Source organism: Apteryx mantelli, chromosome 12 (genome assembly GCF_036417845.1).
Source record: "Apteryx mantelli isolate bAptMan1 chromosome 12, bAptMan1.hap1, whole genome shotgun sequence".
NCBI classification, from domain to species: Eukaryota; Metazoa; Chordata; class Aves; order Apterygiformes; family Apterygidae; genus Apteryx; species Apteryx mantelli.
The window spans coordinates 16,451,083-16,470,884 of record NC_089989.1 but is presented as its reverse complement, the minus strand read 5'-3'; the positions used below and the strand labels follow the sequence as shown (position 1 = coordinate 16,470,884).

Here is a 19,802-nt window from a genome sequence, read left to right as displayed (position 1 = left end):
CATTTGTGTTGTCCTTCAGGCTGTTTGCTCTTAAACTTCCAGATAAACAAACATTAAAATATGCATGCAGGTGGCTGTCTCACTGCACTGGGAGTTACCACAGTGGTGAGAAAGTACCTGGTTTACACAGGGAATTGCACTAATCAATGCATGCATGCTCCTGAAGGTATGCTTTTACAAAGGCTACACTCTTAAAAATTTAAATGTAATATAAAGTGACTGTAAAATTTTCTTTTATATAGTAATTTATCCCAAGTGTCTTGAAAAGCACCTGGCAACAAGAAAGATCTGCTACAGCATCGTCTATGCAGCGTAATCGAGATCTTTGTTTTCTGATGGCTGAAAGTACTTCCTTTTATCCATTTTGAATTTGTCAGCTTTCAGCCAACTATATGTATGTTTGTTCTTAAGTCCTGAGATAGAGGTTAGAAGTTTTTGATTTGCTTTTCTTGTATTATTCACTACTATACAAAAAAACTTCACTATCTGTCCAGAAAAGATAGAAACAGCATGTCAGAGAAAAAGCATATTAACACAACGGGGGGGGAGCAAAAATCAGTTCTAATCCATTCTTCTCCCCACTGGATCGGTTGCCAGGAACTTCAGTATTCCAGTCCTGACCACTGAAACCCACCTCCCTTGCAAGAACATGGGTAATACTCTCTTCTAATAACTGGGATGTCACATCTGCTGAAGACCTATTTCCTGCTCCCATCAGGTAAAGCTCTGTTTCCAAACTACAGACCGTTCATTCTAGGCTTTGAGCCACCTGTAAGCAACAACAATTGTGTTATGTACACGTGTGGGAACCTACAGAACTCTGCCACTACAGAACCATGCACCCTGAACTGCTACTGCAGATATCAAGCAAAGTTGAAACCCCATCCTTATCACATAGGCATTTCCACTGACACGGGGGAATCCAGAATCCTGTCTGTAATTCCAGATTAGCCAGTTGACACATTCCCAGCTCTTCTCAGCGTGTCCTTATATTCCCAGCCTCCCCCTAATGCAGTTATACAGCAAATGCGCCAGACAAAGCACCTATTTAATACAGGAGACCTGCTTCTGCTCCCAAAGTCATTAGCAAAACACCCAGGGCTGCAGGAGAGTTGGGCACAGGCCTTCCCTAACTTTGTACAACACCGTCATCTAGTGGAGCCAAGCCGAGAGAGCAGAGAACCAGCTGTGCTCTCGCAACACCAAGTTGCTACACTGCTAGGTAGCTGGTACGAGCCGGGAAGAGTAGCCATCCACCTGTAACTAAACATGAACGTGCTTCTCATTTGTAATCTCTCTTGAATATCAAACAGAAATTCCATGCTGTTCATTCTTTCTGCTTCTCATTCCCCTCATAAACCCACTTTGAAAAGGGTATTAGAAATAAATGTGTACTTCTGCCTCGACTCTGCAAGGTTCTTCAGAGCAACTGCTGGAGATCAGTGATTCAGCATGTTTAAGGACAAATCATTTCCAGTGGTGGCATGTTAATATGTTATGAACAGGCAGTTACCAACCTTCGCTGGGCAGATTGGTGGTGTTCAGACAAAATGCTACAGAAAAAAAATTTTTTAAAGACATATTCCACGCAAGACCCTTAGAGCATTTTGGAAGTCTTAAGTAAGCCTCACTTGTCCCCAGATACCAAAGAGCAATACTAGCACCCACTTACAGATGGTGAAATTATGTTGCTAGCATCCCATTCCTGCCTCTCTGAAAGATTTGCTTAACACAGCAGCCAAGTTCTTCTCCTCTCCTTTCCAATTTAGAGCAGCCCGCTTGAGCAACTTCATGACACAGCTTCTGACTGCTGAGTTCCCACAACACAGTGGAAGCTAATGAAGAAGTCAGTACCTGGCATGTTTGAAAGATTTGTCTGCAGGTGTTTCAAGTGGGCAAACTCAAATACAGAAGTACTGCAAATCAGAGCCTGGCAATGGCTAACCAATTTGTTGAAGAAGGAGTAGTATTACTAGAATGGGCCTAACCCTTGTCTTCTATGTAGCTATAGTTAACAGATCTTTACCTAGGTTGCAGCTAACCTGCAAACCTCGGTATCTACACATGGTGACTACAGGTAAAATTATTAACTGCCTAGGGCTATCTCAACTTAAGGAAAAGACATTTAGCTATCAAACTTTTTACCTGAGTTATAAAGTTCCTCTTCTCTAAATACATCACTTAGTTTCCCAGTGCCAGTTTTATTACACTGCTGCTTCAAGTCAGTTTAAAGCAGAGAATACATTTCAGAAGGAACATCACAAAAATGCAGCTTGTTTTAAGAATTAAGGTTTCTCCTATAAGCTTTACATAGCTTGTTTTAAAAATGGAAACTCAAGAGGATTTGGTGTTCTTCCCTCCCCTGCTTTTACCCCAGGGAAGGCAGCATGGCTAATAAAACCCACAAAGATCAACCCTAAAAATAAATATCTGCTGTTGGCCCAGACAGCTCTGACTCTTGAAAGAATTTGATCTGGGTGGTAATTACATTTCACTTTCAATCCATACGTGAGTTCAGTGCCGGCAAGATGTGTCTTTTATCTTCCTGTCCTCCCTGATCCATCCATCAGCATTTACGAAGCATTCATCATAGCAAGAACACTGTTGTAGACCGAAGTGCTTTGTTTATTCACACAGCAAATACAGCATAGACAACAGTATTGCAAGCTGCTTCTTTACATCACCCTGTGATCATTCCTGCACCATACCTGTAGAGAACAAGTTTAAGAGCAAGAAAGCATCCCTTTCATTCATCAGTCTATGTTATAAAGTTGCCCAGTAGAATCCTTTAAGGTCTCTGAGGGTAGGGAGAATATGCTTACAAATATCTAATAAAAGATATCATCTCTCTCTGTATGCCTAGCTTTCATTCTATCCTTAGACCACCATGCCTTCAACACAGCTATTACATTACTAATCAGAAGTAGACTGGGAGGTATCAATTTTACAAGAGAATACTTGTCTGATGATAACAGTACTAAAATCTGGTGAACACTGTCTAATACCCAGGGGGAAAAAAAACGAGCAAGTCATTTTACTACTTATCTCTTCTGCTGCTCTGGAGGATATTTCTATGTTTACCTTCTTGTCTTGAAGAATAAGCATAACAGCTTACTCGGTGGTGAATGGATTTTGTTCTTTCAGCTGATGGCCTTCACAAAATCCTGTCCTGAAGCACCTAGTTCTTGGTGCAAAAATAGGTAACAATGGCTCTTCTAGCATCAGAAACTGGGGAGGCATTTTTACGATGAGTGGATTTGCCATTTTGATCACAACACTGTCCTGTCTAACTTAGCTTTACCAACTTCTAATCACTTACTTGCCAGAAGATAAGCATTTTTCTGGATACTTAAGTATTGGGTTTTTTTTCTTTAACTTCTTCGTTATTCTTGCTATTTCCATCACCACTATTGTAAAAACAATTAAAAACGAGGTAAACTATCCTAAGTCTAAATCCTTCCTTTGCCTCTACGCAAGACTGGATACTTCTCTTTCATAGTAAAGATTTTCATTAATTTCACTTCAAGGAAAGAATTTCAAGGGAGGAATAGTATTACTCACTTGCCTGCTGTTCTTGGCAGGCAGCGACATGTACAGAGCAAAGCCATAGGTCCTGTTACTGCCTTCAAGTTAGAGAGAGAGAGAGAGGGAGAGACAAAGGCATTGCTATTTCAGAGTTAAAGAGGAATGAGTAATGAGTATTTTGTAGGTCACAAACTAGCCTGTACGGACACTTCTGAGTTATTCTTTGAATCCTAAGGTCTCCAGGAGGTCACTTGTTTCTTGAGCTTCCATTTATAGTAAACTTAGAAAACACATGGTGCTGGATAAAATGAATCTAAATTCTCCTACTCACTGCTGAAGATAGCTTGAAATCATGTCAGGATCACTTGTCTAGTTTCAGGCTCTATTGTGAGGCTTTATATTGATACATGGCATTATAGATTAAAAACAAACATGGCCAAAGATACTTCAAAAAGTGAAGATAACGTTTTAAGTGTCCAGGAAAACACATCTTTGGGAAAGACCCAGACCTGAGAAGGCCACTGATTTCAGTGAAGCTATGACAATTCATATCAGTAATCCCTTACCTTTCCACGAAAGTGGAAGTTAACTCTTGTTGAACTCAAGACAGACTGGAAAAGGAAACGTGTGTGTTAGCACAGCACCTAACACAATGGAGTCCCAATTTCAGTTAGGAGTTCCAAGCACTACTAGAATATGAACAAGAATAATTAACAAAATTAGCATGTTTAGGAGCCTTCCAACTAGAAGTGAATACCAGGGATGTCTAGATCAGAGAAAGTGACAGCCTACAGAGGCTCAACCTATGGGATGAGTCTGTCCCACTCTCAAATGATTTTCCACCATAAGGTCTCTGGCTTACGATCAGAGGTGGTTGTAGCTGTGGGAGCTGAAGCAGTTATCATTCCCATCTGTTTACCCATTTCTGTGCCAGAGTTTACTGGTTCTGCAGCAAGGAGGACTGAATGGTATGTGTAGTCCTATTCAGATACCATGCAATATTGCTTGCTCTAATGTAAACTGGAACTAGCTGCAATCTTTGCTAATATGTTAGACTGAGAACTGTGATAACTCAGGAAGAGTAAGAGGGAAAGGTAGAGAAGAAGTCAGATATCTCTTCCACCGATCACAGCAAAACACCTTTCTGTGACTGTGAAGCTGAGCCATAATATACAGTTCAGAAGCCCTGCATAAAATGGTATTATATTATCTGGCCAGAAATTGGACATTCTGAGTCTGGAAAATCCTAATTCTCGTCCATAATTCCTTCAGTTCTACCTTAAGTAAATCTCTGCATGGCCATACTTCAGCTTAAAACGTTTAAGAGAGACATCTAGAAGAGAGCTATGAGGGTTAATTGTCCACATTTGTTTGTTGCTGAATCTGAGTAATCTCCAGGGGATTCATGATTGCAGTGAATCTCCAGTTCCTCTGCAGGTTTCTTATTGATTCAGGGGAGCCAGAATTTCATCAGTAGAATCAGTAGCAGCTACAGACCAGCCCTTCCTGAGAATTCAAACCAAGGCATGCTGAGACAGGAGTTAGGGAGCTTAGGAAGGGCTGTGTGGCTATGAATACAATACAAGAAGGATTAATGATGCTATAAGCCACACTATTAGGGTCTGAAATCAGAAGTTTCCAAGATCCTGGAACATGTAAGAATATAACAACAATCATGCTGAGCCAGCTGACAGATCCCTTTAGCCCAGTGTATTGTTTTCAACAGTAAGGCAAAGAGTATAAGAAACAGGGTGTGTATGTACAACAACTCTTCCCCAGGGAAATCCTCCTACTTTCCAGCACTCAACAGTTTCGAACTGAGAGATCACACCAAGAACTGTTGTTTTTAAAAATCGCAAATGGACCTACCCTCCATAAATTCCCCTAGTCCCATTTTTAACCTACATAGACTTTTGACCTCCACAGCATCTCATGGCAACAGGTTTCCAAATGTAATTAGGAGTTGTGTGAAAAAGTACTTCGCTATTATTAGCTGGAAACACAAGATTGGTCAGTGCCAGGCAGCCACTGACTAGAGCAATGCTCGGTCCTGCTCTAAGTACTAGACTTCAGTAATAACCTGGGTAATCATATGACACCTTAGACTGTTTAAATTGTAACGATTAAACACAACCTTGGGAGAAGAAAAAAAAAAAAAGGTGTTTGCAAGAGCAGGCAATGTTGGCTATCATCCAAACTACCTCCTCTAGCAATAATCCCTACCCACTGTCTAGACCGATGATATTCAGATAAGAATCTGAATCTTGATCACTACACGGGAATCTCAGGCATGGAAATCATCACCCATCACTAGCCAGAATACCTTTCTAAGTGCTGCACGCCACTGTTTTTAGAGCAATGGGACAGCATGCTACAAAAAGCTATATTAAAATGCCTGTAACAGATGGAGGAAAACATAGCTTCCTTTGCCTTCTGTGCACAAGCACCTCGGTCCCTCCCCACTCAAACTCTTATGTCTCAAAAACATAAGCCGAAAGATGGCTGCACAAGCTGTGTTCACTTCTGTGGCTGCCTACAGCAATCCAGTCAATAAACAAAAGCCATTTCAGCTGAAGAAAACAGTCTTTGCTCCTTGGTGGCATTGCCAGTAGAGTGCAAAGTGTCATGGGAAGAAACAAAGAAAACCAGACCCTTCTGCAAATACAGATTTCAGCATCTGCCCACCTCACAGGGGTATTTCACATTCAGTGTCTTTCTCTAAAGACAAAACTTTCTATACTGATCACTGAGGGAACAGTTACAGGAGAGTAAATCGGCTCCATTAAATCAACAGTGTCTGAAACATATGGGGACAAGCCAGTGGACTTTTTTTCTTCCACAAATAAGCTGCTTCTATTATGGAAATAATCTTAATGTTTGCTGACACTGTAATTAAAAATTAAAGCTGCAGAAAAATGTGAGGTTTGCTAAAACACAATAGATATCTTTTATCCGTACAATATATGGCACCAAAATATTCAGCATTCTGAGGAGCGTAATTTGTCAGTGCTCTCATGCTGAAGTCCTTTTAATTGTCTATGATGGGGTGTGTTGGGGGGGGGATTATTGAGTTTTAACATGGAACAAGATCAGGCACCATGGGGAATACTTACGTGAATAAAGATTGCATGATCAGGACCTTTGATCTGGGAATTGCTATTCTGTAATCATCTGTAAAGCACCAGAAGTGCCCCTGGCACTGTATATATAATAATAAACGATTAACAATAAATCATGTAATTAAATCTTCACTTCGAACATTCTTTTCGTAATTCTTGTCTCAGATTTAAGTTCCCACATCAGACATATTAGGTCCTCATAATATTATTAAAGTTCCTACACTTCAGCTTTTACAATTCCCCTAGGGATCTATTGTTTCTCTGTTTAATGTGTTTATGAGCCAAAGGCCCCATTAAATTCAACAGGGAAACTCCCAGACCTTTAAAAACTTTGCCACCAGAGATATTTCTTAGGAAACAGGACCATTTTTGTCATTCCATCATGTAGCTATTGGAAAGTCTATTGATCAGAGAAGTTCCAGGAGGACCCCCCACACACCTCAAAAAAGATCATCAAGTCATCGAGGCCACTGGGTGGGCCAAGACAGAACTGCTGCAACCATATCGTCTTCCCTCCTCCATTCCATCTGGTCATTCTCATAGACACACATTAGGAATATTTTGTAATATTACCATCACTCTTTATACTTCATCACCTTTCTCAATGCTTTCTGTAAGGATAAAGAAAAGACAGTCTCCTTGTCTTTCTTTGGTGTGAAAGATGATGAGACACGTAAATGTTTGCATTTATCTAAACCCAAGTTGAACCTTATCCCCAACAGATTTAAGTGGGACATTATATCAGAGACAGGATATTTTGCAAAAAAACAGTGGTAATTTCAAGTATCAAACACTAACTCTTAACAGTGAGCTCCCACCCACCTTCAAAAGGGACTTCTTAACAAATGCGGAGACTCTTTACAGAGAGCAGGAGAGAAGGATGAAAACTTTATCAGTATGCTGAAGAAACTGGAGTCTGCCGCAGACAGGCTTCACGGTCTGACCCCCTGTTGAAAATTATCTGACATTGCTTTCTGTAAACCAGATAACCAGTAAATGCTGTTTTGTTTTAGAGGAGTTATCTTGTCTAGCTGCAAGGCACTTCTCAATTGCTTGCCTCATTTCTCTAAAAAGTAAAACCCATTCAGAATTTATTTAAGTCTCCTTGGTGAAGCCACAGAGGACAAGCAGGGGTGCTGTGGTTTATAAATTCAACCTCAAGACTCAATGAAGGCACAGAGCAAAGGGAGTCCACACTTATGTAGAAGTGTACCCAAGGGATACGCAGGGTCACTTGTGTAAAAGCCAGGGTCTAAAGTGAGAATGCCTGGCATCAATCTGAGCAAAACCATGCCAGTAGAGACAGTTCATCTGCAGCTGAGTTGGCGGTTTCTCAACATAGAAGAACTTATATGGGTTAGAGTGAGCCCTGGGTGAAATGAAAATTCCTTTGGCCTTGACTAATGCATTTTAAGTGACTCCCACTTAGGGTCAAATAATTACAAGTTCATTTTGTTAAACAGTTAAAAAACAAACACAATCTGTATTAAGCTGGAAAGTTCTACATTCCAGTGAACATGCGGGATGGCAAATGTAGCCTGTGGGCCAAACACAGCCCACGCAGAGCTTCACACTGTTGAAGCTTTCATCTTCAACATCCCAAGGTACAGCCCACAGAGACTATAGGATCTCAACAAGCAGTGTTCCATCTCGCTCCAAGCGAACACGTATCACATGCTAGGGCCTGTACTTTTCATGAGCCATACCGTCACGCCACTACCGAAGAGGCTCAGTTTGCTGTATCTCTAAAAATCAGTGAGGGGCTTAGTTTTGTTTTCAACAGGGTGAGAATTATATGTAACTCTTAAGTAACCAGCAAGGTATCCACATGGCTTCCTGTTCAAAAGGTAGTAATTGATGGCATTCATATTCGGCTCGCTGATTCTTTGATGAACTGCATTCTCATATAACGTATACTCTATGCTAATGTTTTGAAGTCACTAAAAAGACAAAACAAGTGCATTTCCTCCTATCTCACCAAAATCCAATGACATACAACTGAAGTCATACATGAAATGGAGTACACGCTCAGTTATTAAGATATCTGAAGAGACAGCAAGGAACAAGGCCATACAAAGCTTCAAATAAACAAAGGAATTCTCACTGTAGATAATTTATATCATTTGACCCCATATCAAATAACAGGCAGTTTTAGAAAAAAATGAACCTTGAATAAATAAAGTTGTAGCTGTATCTCTGTAATACCTTTGGAGGGCTTCATGGTATAACCCTAATGAAGGGACCCTGTAACATAATCTACCTTTTCAGCTTGCCAGTGGAAAATTATAATACTTACTACAGATACAATAACTTACTCTAAGAAATGATTTACAAACAAGTTCTTTCACCCCTGTGAAATAGCTAAGTACAGGCTGAAATGCAGAGACACAAAGAGTTTGCATGCCAAGAGTATCAATCAAGTACATTTGCTGTCTAGTGGGGATCCAGCTACCAGTACAAAAGTCCTTATGCAAGCATAGGTTGTGCAAATGAGACCTGAGTGATTTAATTGTGGCAACAGAGTAAGAAAGGATTGTAATATATCTGTAATTTCTGGTTCCCAGTGCTTGGACCAAATCTGGCAATAACCTCTCTTCTCTTAGCCTAGCATTCTATTCTGTCTTCTGAGTTACCTTTTGTTGACTTGAACTTTACAGCAGTAGGATCAACCACTATCAGCTCTCTGTAAAGAAAGAGATTAAGTTATTCAGGACAGATTTTTTATTTTTTTATTTTTTAAGATTGTCACTTAAATATATATATATTTTTAGCCTTCTACCTTTTTAATATGAAACCCTCCTACAAGTCTCAAAACTGAAACTTATTTTCTACTAACATGACCCACTTCTACTTGCCTTTGTGCACCAGCTTCTTCAATGCTACCAGTGGAAACAGTGACCCACGTACTCATGGTGAGGGCTGCATTACTGGGTTCTATGATTTAAGAGAACTTTTACAGAGGACAGCAGTGTACCCTGTTTGGAACTCTGCCACTGGCTCAGCATCCAATCTTGAACAAAATGTTTAATTAAAATATTCCGCTTTCTTTTCTTCACACGAGAGATAAACTAGATAATAATTTATAGCCTTCTTTGTAAATGCTCTCAGATATATGAATGAAGCATTCCTCCTTCCCTTGCTATTGCATTCCTGCAGAGGCTTTCTGTCCCAAACAAAGGATGCTGGGTTAGAACTAATTAGCAGCCCAAAACCAAAAAAACCCTAGTCTAAGGTCAGCATGACCTGCAGTAACTGCCTCTGCTGCTCTTCCACACACCCCAAGGATTAACAGTCACCCTACACAACTCCCTAGAATGGCTGAACAGTAAAAAAATGAGATAAGACAAAGCCTCTTGCCCTAAACTTACTGCTCAAAGGGCACAAAATACTAAGTTCATTCCTACGTATAAAGAACATTTATTTGGAGAAATCTCTGGCAAAGAACCCTATAGAGATTAACTCTTGCTTCTCTGGATGCTACTACTAAATGCAGAGACCTCCAGATTTCTCCAGAAATTACTAGTCCCTAGAGGCAGAAAGCATTCGCATTAGTTTCTCACATAACCATCCAGCTCATAAACACAAGAGCCACACTGAAGGGAACAGTTATGCAACAGGGCCCTGTGGAAGAGCAAAAAACTGCTCAAGGCAAGTTGGCCGTTTACATCATATATTTTCATGCTCTGTTTACAATCTCTCTCTATAGAAATCTCAGAATTCCACTGTATAAGACGTGGGTGAATAGCTTCTGATGAAATAATAAAAAATCCCCAAACAACAACTTTTTGAACATTCACCTCAAATTTCAACTAAACATAGTCTTCTTTTAAATGTCACACATTTAGCTGAATTTTTTTTTTAATGTCTAAACCCTTAATAAGCTACGTATGAGGAGTGGGGATACCTTCCATATACTCCTTGTGAAGTGTGTTTTGAGACTACATTTTCCTCCATTTTCATTTCTGAATTCTCTCTAATATACTTTTGCTTCATATCAGTACCGAGTTAAAGAGGTGAGTCTCAGACCTCTGTGCTGCACTAAGCGGGCTCTGACAATAATGTTATTTTAAGCAGTAACTTAAAGAACACTCCTCCCAGTTGCAGCGCTGGCTGAAGCAGCTTGTTTCCTGCTCCCAGCAGTGAATTAGATGAGGGAATTGATTCAGGTTAAAGTTCTTTTTTTTTTTTCTTTCTTTTTTTTTTTAACCTGTGTCAGTTCCCCAAATTGCTCAGTCCCATAAACGGTTCCTATCATTGGCCCTGCAACACTTTTATTAGCAATAACTTAGAAATTGCAGGAAATTCTCCCTCATCCACCTTGCCCATCTCTTAACCTGAGCAATCCATGGACTGATTCAGTGAGGTCCCCCCAAATAAATCTGTCGGCAGAAATGGGAATGCTGTGCTGAATATGAAAGGGAGATCAGGCAGCTGGGAAGGAAAGATGTATGGGTAGGAAAAACCTGAGAACTGCCCTAAAATCCCCAGTATCATGGAACTGCAAACCCAGGGATCCATCTCTGAAAAAAGGCTGTTCCTAAAGATGTCATTATCTCACTAGATTTTGCCTGATTAGAAACGAGGGATGTCTCCAGCCTAGGGAAAACTGAATTTCTGCAGCTTGTCTGAACACGGATAATGTTCGAAGAAGGAGGCCTACAAAGCAAAGGCAGGTTGTAAAGCAGACACACTTAAAAACACAATACCTAACACATTCAAGGAGGACTCACAGGGACTCGAAGAGGCAGAGCAGAGGGAATGTGCTGACTGAAGGATCATCCAGAACTAATGGATACTGCACAGAGCAGTTGGAGAGAGAGACCATAATTTTAAAGAAATTTAACTGCCTGAAAAGACAGAGTCCAGCCAGAAACGAGGAGCTCTCAAAGAGCTCCAAGAAAACACAAGTGGGGGATAAAAACTGAAGCAGGGAATGGCTCATACAAAAATATATTATAAAGCAAACAAAAAAACCCCACACTGTAGATTACCTTTGTGGTCTAGAATAAAGAACAACTAGTTTTAGAAAAGCTTCTGCAAAGCTTTCCATCAATTTGTTTTGACTATCACGAATCCCTAAAGAGCTAATCAAGAGGAAGCTCTGCAGATCATGTCCTTAGCAGTCAGGTTGCAGAGTCTCACTTTTAAGAAAGGAGATCTTGACTTCAGAAAGCATTTCAGAGTGACATGGACAGTGGCTAGAGTTCACTACAGAAAAAGAAGTAAAAAAATTCCCCAAAACTTAGGCACAGTAATTCATCATGCAGACTTGGACCTATCAGCAAAGCATGAAGGAGACAAAAAAAAAAAAATAATAAAAAAAAAATGCTGTAACAACTGATTTCAAGACTGGAAAAACAAAATCAAATTTCCTCCAAAAGTAGAATATCTCTGAGCAGGGAAACACAGTAAGAGGGCTCATCTCCAGCTAGAAGCAGAAAATAGCATGAACACCACATACATGTTATCTCCCCAGACTTTCACAATTCTGAAGACAGACTAAAAAAAAAAAAAAAAAGTTTTCAAATATTTGGATACTCTTTGCACCCAGAACTGCATGGCTTTAGATATTCAGCCATTATTTAACTCTCATCAGAAATAAGAATCCTAAGGCATAATGAATAACATTAACACAGTGCAACTGCTAATGCCATAGGCAAGGCTTCCTTTAAATAAAGGTCAAATAAGTGGGTGGACAATTAGTTCAAAGGGTGTTCTGCAACACCTTCCTTTCAGCACAAGGAAAGAGGACTTCCTGAGGCAGAAACACCTTAAACAGAAAGCAAATGCTTCAAAGATGTGCACGCATGTTTTAAACTGGACAAAAGTTAAATCCTTTCCTAAATAGCTGTAGTTCTTTATCAAATAGTTTATGGGAATGGGGTTTTTCAAGAAATAGCTTATTGGAATAGGGTTTTTCAAAAAGCAGATGCTTACTTCACATGGGGATTCAAACTCTGTTGGGCAACAGTGGGTCACCAATCCAAGCTCAATCTTTCCACGTATAACACTTTCATTTGCAAGAGTTCATAGCTCAGTGCATGTCTGGGGTTTTCCCTGGGAGCTCTAAAACCAGGCAAGCCTAACATTTCTAAGCAAAATGAATTTAAGCTAATATTACATACATTTATGGGATATCTAATTCCAGACACCACTTCTCCTACCAAACATTCTGGAGCATAAGACCCTGAAGGGTGCACAGAAAGGGTAGCTTCTTGCTTTTGTTGTTGTCGTTGTTGCTTTCCATGAGACAAGCATTTTTTTAGGTCACATATTTCTTTGATTTAAAGGAAATCAGAATACTTCCTTACTAATTTGCAAAGGCAAACCTGAGTGTTTCTTCTTAACTGTACTAATGGCTTAAGAGCTCAAACTTCGAGTGCAGCTTGTCAAAAATTAAAGATGACTATCACTATAAAAGTATTTGCTCCACAGATGTCAGCAGCTATGCATTCTATTTTCCTTTGGTCATACTTCAACACCAGATTTATGTGGCTTCCTCTGACCATGTACTATCTCATTAATATCTCCAAAGGGACTTGAATTTACAGTGAACATTGAAAACTAAATCTAAACCTAGCACATGCTACAATGAAGAAACAATGTGATCTAAGCCAGTCACACTGGAGAAGCACAAGAGGAGCCCCCCCCTTCTTTTTTTAAACTGTGAGACTGTAACGTCATCTTTCAAACCTTTCCACTAGGCCTTCCTTTTGATGCCTAACATATTCCTGAATATTTGTACCATGATGATAGCCAGCATACTGTGAACAATACCCGTCTCACAGCTAACCATCTTATACTGCTGCTGGTTGAATCCATCTACCTACTGCTTCTTGTATTTACACAGTGCACTGCAGAAGGCGAAAGACAAACTTGCTGCTCCTTCTAATTCCTTGCACTAGAATCTTTCACATAGTAAATCTTGTACCTGATCTCCCCTTTAGTATCACGATCAGAGAAGATAACTTGCTTAACTTCTCCCAATCACTAAGGCAGATCAGTGCCCTGCTTTTCATTAGGGCATCATGAACATGAAAAAGTCATGTGCCTGACATTTCTCCTACCAGCATGCTGAGATTATCATCAGATCAAAACTGCAGCTGCAGTCTGTGTGGGTGGTTTTAACAGAGCTTCAGAGATTTGCTTAACGTGGCAGAATTAGGATGCCCATTGATGGCAACTTTATTAGACATTTCTTCTGTGAGATCAATGCAGTGTCTATAGAAACTTTATCAACATGCAGATGCTTGTCAAGTGTTCACTGATGCTTGTGATTGCTCTCCCTTTTTTCATTATTTATGAGTAAGAGGAGGAAGGAAAAGAAAAGAAAAAGCCAACTGCATCAGTTACAATAAAGAACACACTCTGGTTGAGAAACAACTTACTAGCTGTAGGCTACAAAAGAAGGAAAAAGCCAGGGCAATTAGATCAGTGTTTTTGTTTACTTTGTTAAAAATGGCTTTGTTGTAATCAAATTCGACAGTAACTTGTATTGAATCAGGTATAGGACCTGCATCCTTTTCAAAAGAATTCAAGATTATGAGACAAAAGCGTACTGAAGGAATCAGGACAGTAGAAAAGATGCTGGACCAAGAATCAGCAAATCTCCTTTCAAGAGTGATGCTAGTACTGTTTGGCTGTGATTGATAGCATTCTCTTCTCTGTACAGTAGCATCACGATCTTTTTTGGGGGGAAAAAAACCCCAAAACCAAACAAACCAGTGCTTACCCTCTTTTGAGGGCTGTGTGCCAAAACTGGCACCTGAAAGGTAAGAGCAAGATGGAGAAATACCTGTTCAGGAAGATTCACCCCAGAGATGTCACAGCCCTTCACAAGAACGAAACTTTGTAACCCCTTCTGTGGGACAACAGTGCTAAAAACCAGAAGTATGGGAAAGCTAGACAGTAAACTGTATATTCAGTACCTGAAAGACCACATGTAGAATGTTTCGGTCAGGAGACTGCACGCCTGAGAGGGGAAGATCATTGTGTAAACACCATATTGCCTCAGGGAAGAAAAAATAGCTATGACAGCCGGCTCTAGGATTGAGAACAGTGGACAAACATCTCCTATGATATTCATAGGATGTTGTGAATCTGGAAGCTGCACGTGTAGAGTAATGCTGGTTTTAGGCTGGTTGAAAAGGTATTTTCAGAGAATGAATGGCAGGACAAATAAGTTCTAAAGGTTTAACATTTAATCATGAGGAAAATCTCCATTAGCTGGTACTGAGATTAGAGCTTTTGTTTTATGGACAAGGCAGCCCTTATACATAAAGAACCTCCTGATTGCTTGAATTACACCAACAGGCAGCAGTAATGATTGGCAAGTTTAATATATAAAAACTTGTAAGAATTATGTTTGATTTAACTATAGTTTATTCTCCTGCGCTGCAGTGGAACTTTGGATCTCTTGCTTTATATAAGCAGCACCTCAGTCAACAAAAACTTAGCTTGGAGGAATGCATTACAAATGTAGAACAAATCAAATTAGCTCTCAGATGTTATCTGTTGATATCTCATTTCTTCCTCAGACTTCTGTTAACCACTGGAATGCAACATCTGGCCAGTTGGGGAGGCAACTGCTTTACTAAAGAGTACTAAATATAGGTGCTACAGAACACATTATGACACACTGCTTTACTGCACCCCCTGCAGCACAGGATGAACTAATAGCAATTACCTTCAACAAAAAAAAAAAGGTAATTATGCCTACCTAAGTTGTGTCACCTTTACAGCATAAAAGACTACTTAGAGCAGCAAAAAAGACTAGAGCAATTAATTGCTAAGGATGAGCGTGACAAAGTCACAGTCATCTGCTGTAGAAATAATTTAAAGGGGAAAAAAAAAAATCAAGACTTAGAGCACCGTTTGCTTGTTTCAAATTTTTTCCATACCATTGAAATGTGGAGGCTCTGAAGGAATTCAGTAATACCTTCAGTGATGGCAACCATAGGCTTTACAATTAATATTCTACACATTTTAAGTTAAAGTTTAGAGCAACATACTTTTTTCTTTCTCAAAGGAAAAAGATTGCTTTCATGATTTTTTTTTTTTTTTGGGTGCAATTTCCATAAGACAGTTTGGGGAAGTGATTTTATGACATCCTCAGTCAACATTTAGACAGCATCTCACACTGATTAGTGTAACTGGCAGGCTCCAGTGACACACACATTTGATGCAACGATTTACATAGAAACAGAGGTTTTACTGCCTGGCAATTCAGCAGATTAGGTAACAGCAAATGAAAATTTACTGTAGCAGGAGTGCCACAACTGTGAGTTCTATTAGGTAGTGGAACAGAGTATGAATCATTTAATAAACCGTACTGTTGCTAGCAAAGGTTTCTGCTGTCTCCTTACCAAAAACACAGTGATCTTTCCGTGCATTAGCTGAGTGCTGTGAGAAAGGAGCAGCACTAAGAAGAACAGTCTCCTTTAGAGGCTAAAATTGATCCAGTATGACAGCAGAGTTTACTGAAATGAGGCTGCCACTTGTCAAGCAGGGAACTCTTTACAACACATTCAAAGACACTGGTGAAAGTTCTTTGGACAAATCTTTTAGAAACAGATTGGGCAAAACGCTAGATCATCTACTGTAGAGAGCGACTATGTTCTCACAGAGGCTTTCGGTGACATGAACCAGATTGATCAGTCATGTCTTTCCAGCACAGCTGAAGAGAGCATAGGTCTTTTAATTCAAAAACTGATTTTAAAACCTTGAGCGGATTTTCATCATTAAAGCAAAGAGAAACTAGAAATGCATCACTTACCTGAGGTATTAAACATAGGTACTTTATGATCAAAATGTAAAATGCAGATTTGGCTTACTGAAGTTTTTGGAACTATACCAGTTTCCAGAAATTATTTTGTGTTGCCACATGAATATTTCCTTTATCTTCACAAACAAGGAAATCTTTCTCTTCCATTTAGGTTTTATGTCATCCCTTACTTTTATAATTAATACAAATAAGTACCATGTGACTAAGGAATGGCGTACATATTCTGGATCAAATAATATCTTTCTAATTCTTACGAAGTGCTTATATTTGAATATTCTGATCTCTTCGAAACATGTCTGTACACTCCTTCAATAAGTAAATCTCCATGTTTACCAGGTACAATACCCAGGAAAGCATTGCTAAAAAACAAACAAACAACAAAAAAAACCCAACCCCAACCACCCTCATGATCCGTCGTTACCCAACTCTTTCAAAGGCTTATGCGGTGTTTTCTGCAATAGCTTGTCCACCCACACAGACAGTCAGCACGTCTAGTCCCTCACTGTTGCAGGCAGTCACATCATAAACCGATCAAATGTCATTGTAAAACTAAATAGGCTTTTTGGCCTAAGTTTCCAAAATTTGGGAGTGGGCCTCTCTTCCATTCAAACTAATTTGGGTAACAATGAAAAAATTCGCTCATAAACAGGGTTTCTGACTACATCTTTTTCCGTCAGTGGTTCTTGTTTTCCGCTCCAACCCACATCATCTATTCTCTTCCTTCCACCCATTCTTCCCCCCTCCCCCCGCAAAGGCTGGCTTAGACACTGTGCTTCAATTTTCTGTACGAACTTTCTATTTTTCTTTCCCATTCTTTTTGTTTAGTATATGAAAGCAGCTTCCTGTTTAGAAACATTGGAGTCCTACACCCTCAGTAATGATGTATTCAGCCCATCGATGATCTTGGCATGAATGCCTTAAACCTTAATAAGCCTGATGGGACTTTCTGTACATGTCATCATCGGCCCAAAAAACAATGCACAACATTTGTCATCTTGCACTGAATCACGCTCCCTTCCCAGTGCTCTAGTTCTTATAAGAATTCTAAGGGCTCACTAGCTTCTTTCTCTTAAATATTTCAAATCATAGATTTCTAAAGCCTACAGAACAAGAACAGAAACACCAAGAGAGGACAGTGGTGTCCTGTTACAGAATTCCCCACGTGAACAATACAGGCATACCTTGGAGATATTGTGAGTTCAGTTCCAGACCACCGCAATAAAGCGAATATCTCAATAAAGCAAGTCTCACAAATTTTTTGGTTTCCCAGTGCATATAAAAGTTATATTTACACTATATTGTAGTCTATCAAGTGTGCAATAGCATTATGTCTAAAAAAACCAATATACATACCTTAATTAAAAAAATACTTTATTGCTAAAAAATGCTAACCATCATCTGAGCCTTCAGTGAGTCATAGTCTTCTTGCTGATGGAGGGTCTTGCCTCCATGTTGATGGCTGCTGATCAGGGTGGTGGTTGCTGAAGGTTGGGGTGGCTGTGGCAATTTCTTAAAATAAGACAGCAGTGAAGTTTGCCTCATCGATTGACTCTTCCTTTCATGAAGGATTTCTCTGTAGCATGCGATGCTGTTTGATAGCATTTTACCCACAATAGAACTTCTTTCAAAATTGGAGTCAATCCTCTCAAACCCTGCCGCTACTTTATCAACTAGGTTTATGTAATATTCTACATCCTTTGTTGTCATTTCAACAATGTTCACAGCATCTTCACCAGGAGTAGATTCCATCTCAAGAAATCACTTTCTTTGCTCATCTGTAAGAAGCAACTCTTTATCCGTTAAAGTTTTAGCATGAGGTTGCAGCAATTCAGTCACATCTTCAGGCTCCACTTCTAATTCTAGTTCTCTTGCTGTCAGTCTATCCTTTGAAGACTTGAAGCCAGGTATTGACTTCTCTCTAGCTATGAAAATCCTAGATGGCATCTTCTTCCAAAAGAAGGCTGTTTCAGCTACATTGAAAATCTGTTGTTTAGTGTAGCCACCTTCATCAATTATCTTAGCTAGATCTTCTGGATAACTTGATGCACCTTCTACATCAGCACTTGCTCCTTCACCTTGCACTTTTACATTATGGAGATGGCTTCTTTCCTTAAATCTCATGAACCAACCTCTGCTAGCTTCAAACTTTTCTTCTGCAGCTTCCTCACCTCTCTCAGCCTTCATAGAATTGAAGAGAGTTAGGGCCTCGCTCTGGATTAGGCTTTGGCTTAAGGGAATGTTGTGGCTGGTTTGATCTTCTAACCAGACCACTAAAACTTTCTCCATATCGGCAATAAGGCTGCTTCGCTTTCTTATCATTTGTGTGTTCACTGGAGTAGCATTTCTAATTTCCATCAAGAACTTTTCCTTTGCATTCACAGCTTGGCTGTTTGGCACAAGAGGCCAAGCTTTCAGCCTATCTCGGCTTTCAACATGCCTTCCTCACTAAGCTTAATCATTCCTAGCTTTTGATTTAAATTGAGAGACATGTGACTTCCTTTCACTTGAACATTTAGAGGCCATTGTAGGGTTATTAATTGCCCTAATTTCAATATTGTTATGTCTCAGGGAATAGGGAGGCCCGAGGAGAGGGAGAGAGATGGGGGAACGGCTGGTTGGTGGAGCAGCCACACACGACATTTATCAATTAAGTTTGCCATCTTATGTGGGCACGGTTCATGATGCCCCAAAACAATTACAATAGTAACATCAAAGATCACTGGTCACAGATCACCATAACAGATAATAATAATAATGAAAAAGTTCGAAATATTGCAAGAATTACCAAAATGTGACACAGAGACACAAAGTGAGCACATGCTGTTGAAAAAATGGCGCCAATAGACTTGCTCGATGCAGGGTTGCCACAAACCTTCAATTTGTAGAAAGTGCAGTATCTGCGAAGCGCAATAAAACAAGGTATGCCTGTACTATTCTGCTTTTTCAACCCTGAGTCTCTGCAGAAGTCTACGCTTGGCTCACACCGCTCAGGTCTTATTGTAACCTATTATCCAAACCCTTGTCTTGTCCGGTGCTAGAAGATAGATATGAAATGCAGAGTGTAATCTCTGTTCAACTAAACATGAACTAGAACAAAGTTATGAACATTCGAGGCTGGACTTTACTATTTTGTTCAAATAGGTAGGTTGGATCAAAAAGCCATTTCCAGAGATTCAGAAGGAAAACAGGTTTAGTGACAGTAAACTGAGATACTTGTCACTTCAAGAGTTTAATGGACTTACATTCATGTATGCAGCCTGTTTCCCTGGTGAATTTTAACTTCAGGTGTGAAGCTCTCCAGCGAAGTTACTGGACAGTCAGACACATAGTGCTTGGATCAATGGACGTAAAAGCAATCTTGTGTAGCGCACACA

General features: G+C 39.8%; 1 protein-coding gene across 1 annotated transcript in view; it reads right to left on the bottom strand.

The window, feature by feature from the left end:
• The window catches only part of SLC6A6 (solute carrier family 6 member 6), a 236,526-nt gene extending 227,232 nt beyond the window's left edge, over positions 1-9,294 (bottom strand). The window contains exon 1 of the mRNA XM_067303344.1: positions 9,278-9,294. The gene's annotated coding sequence lies outside the window, so the exon portion shown is untranslated. The remainder of the gene's footprint in view (positions 1-9,277) is intronic.
• Positions 9,295-19,802: the final 10,508 nt, after the last annotated feature.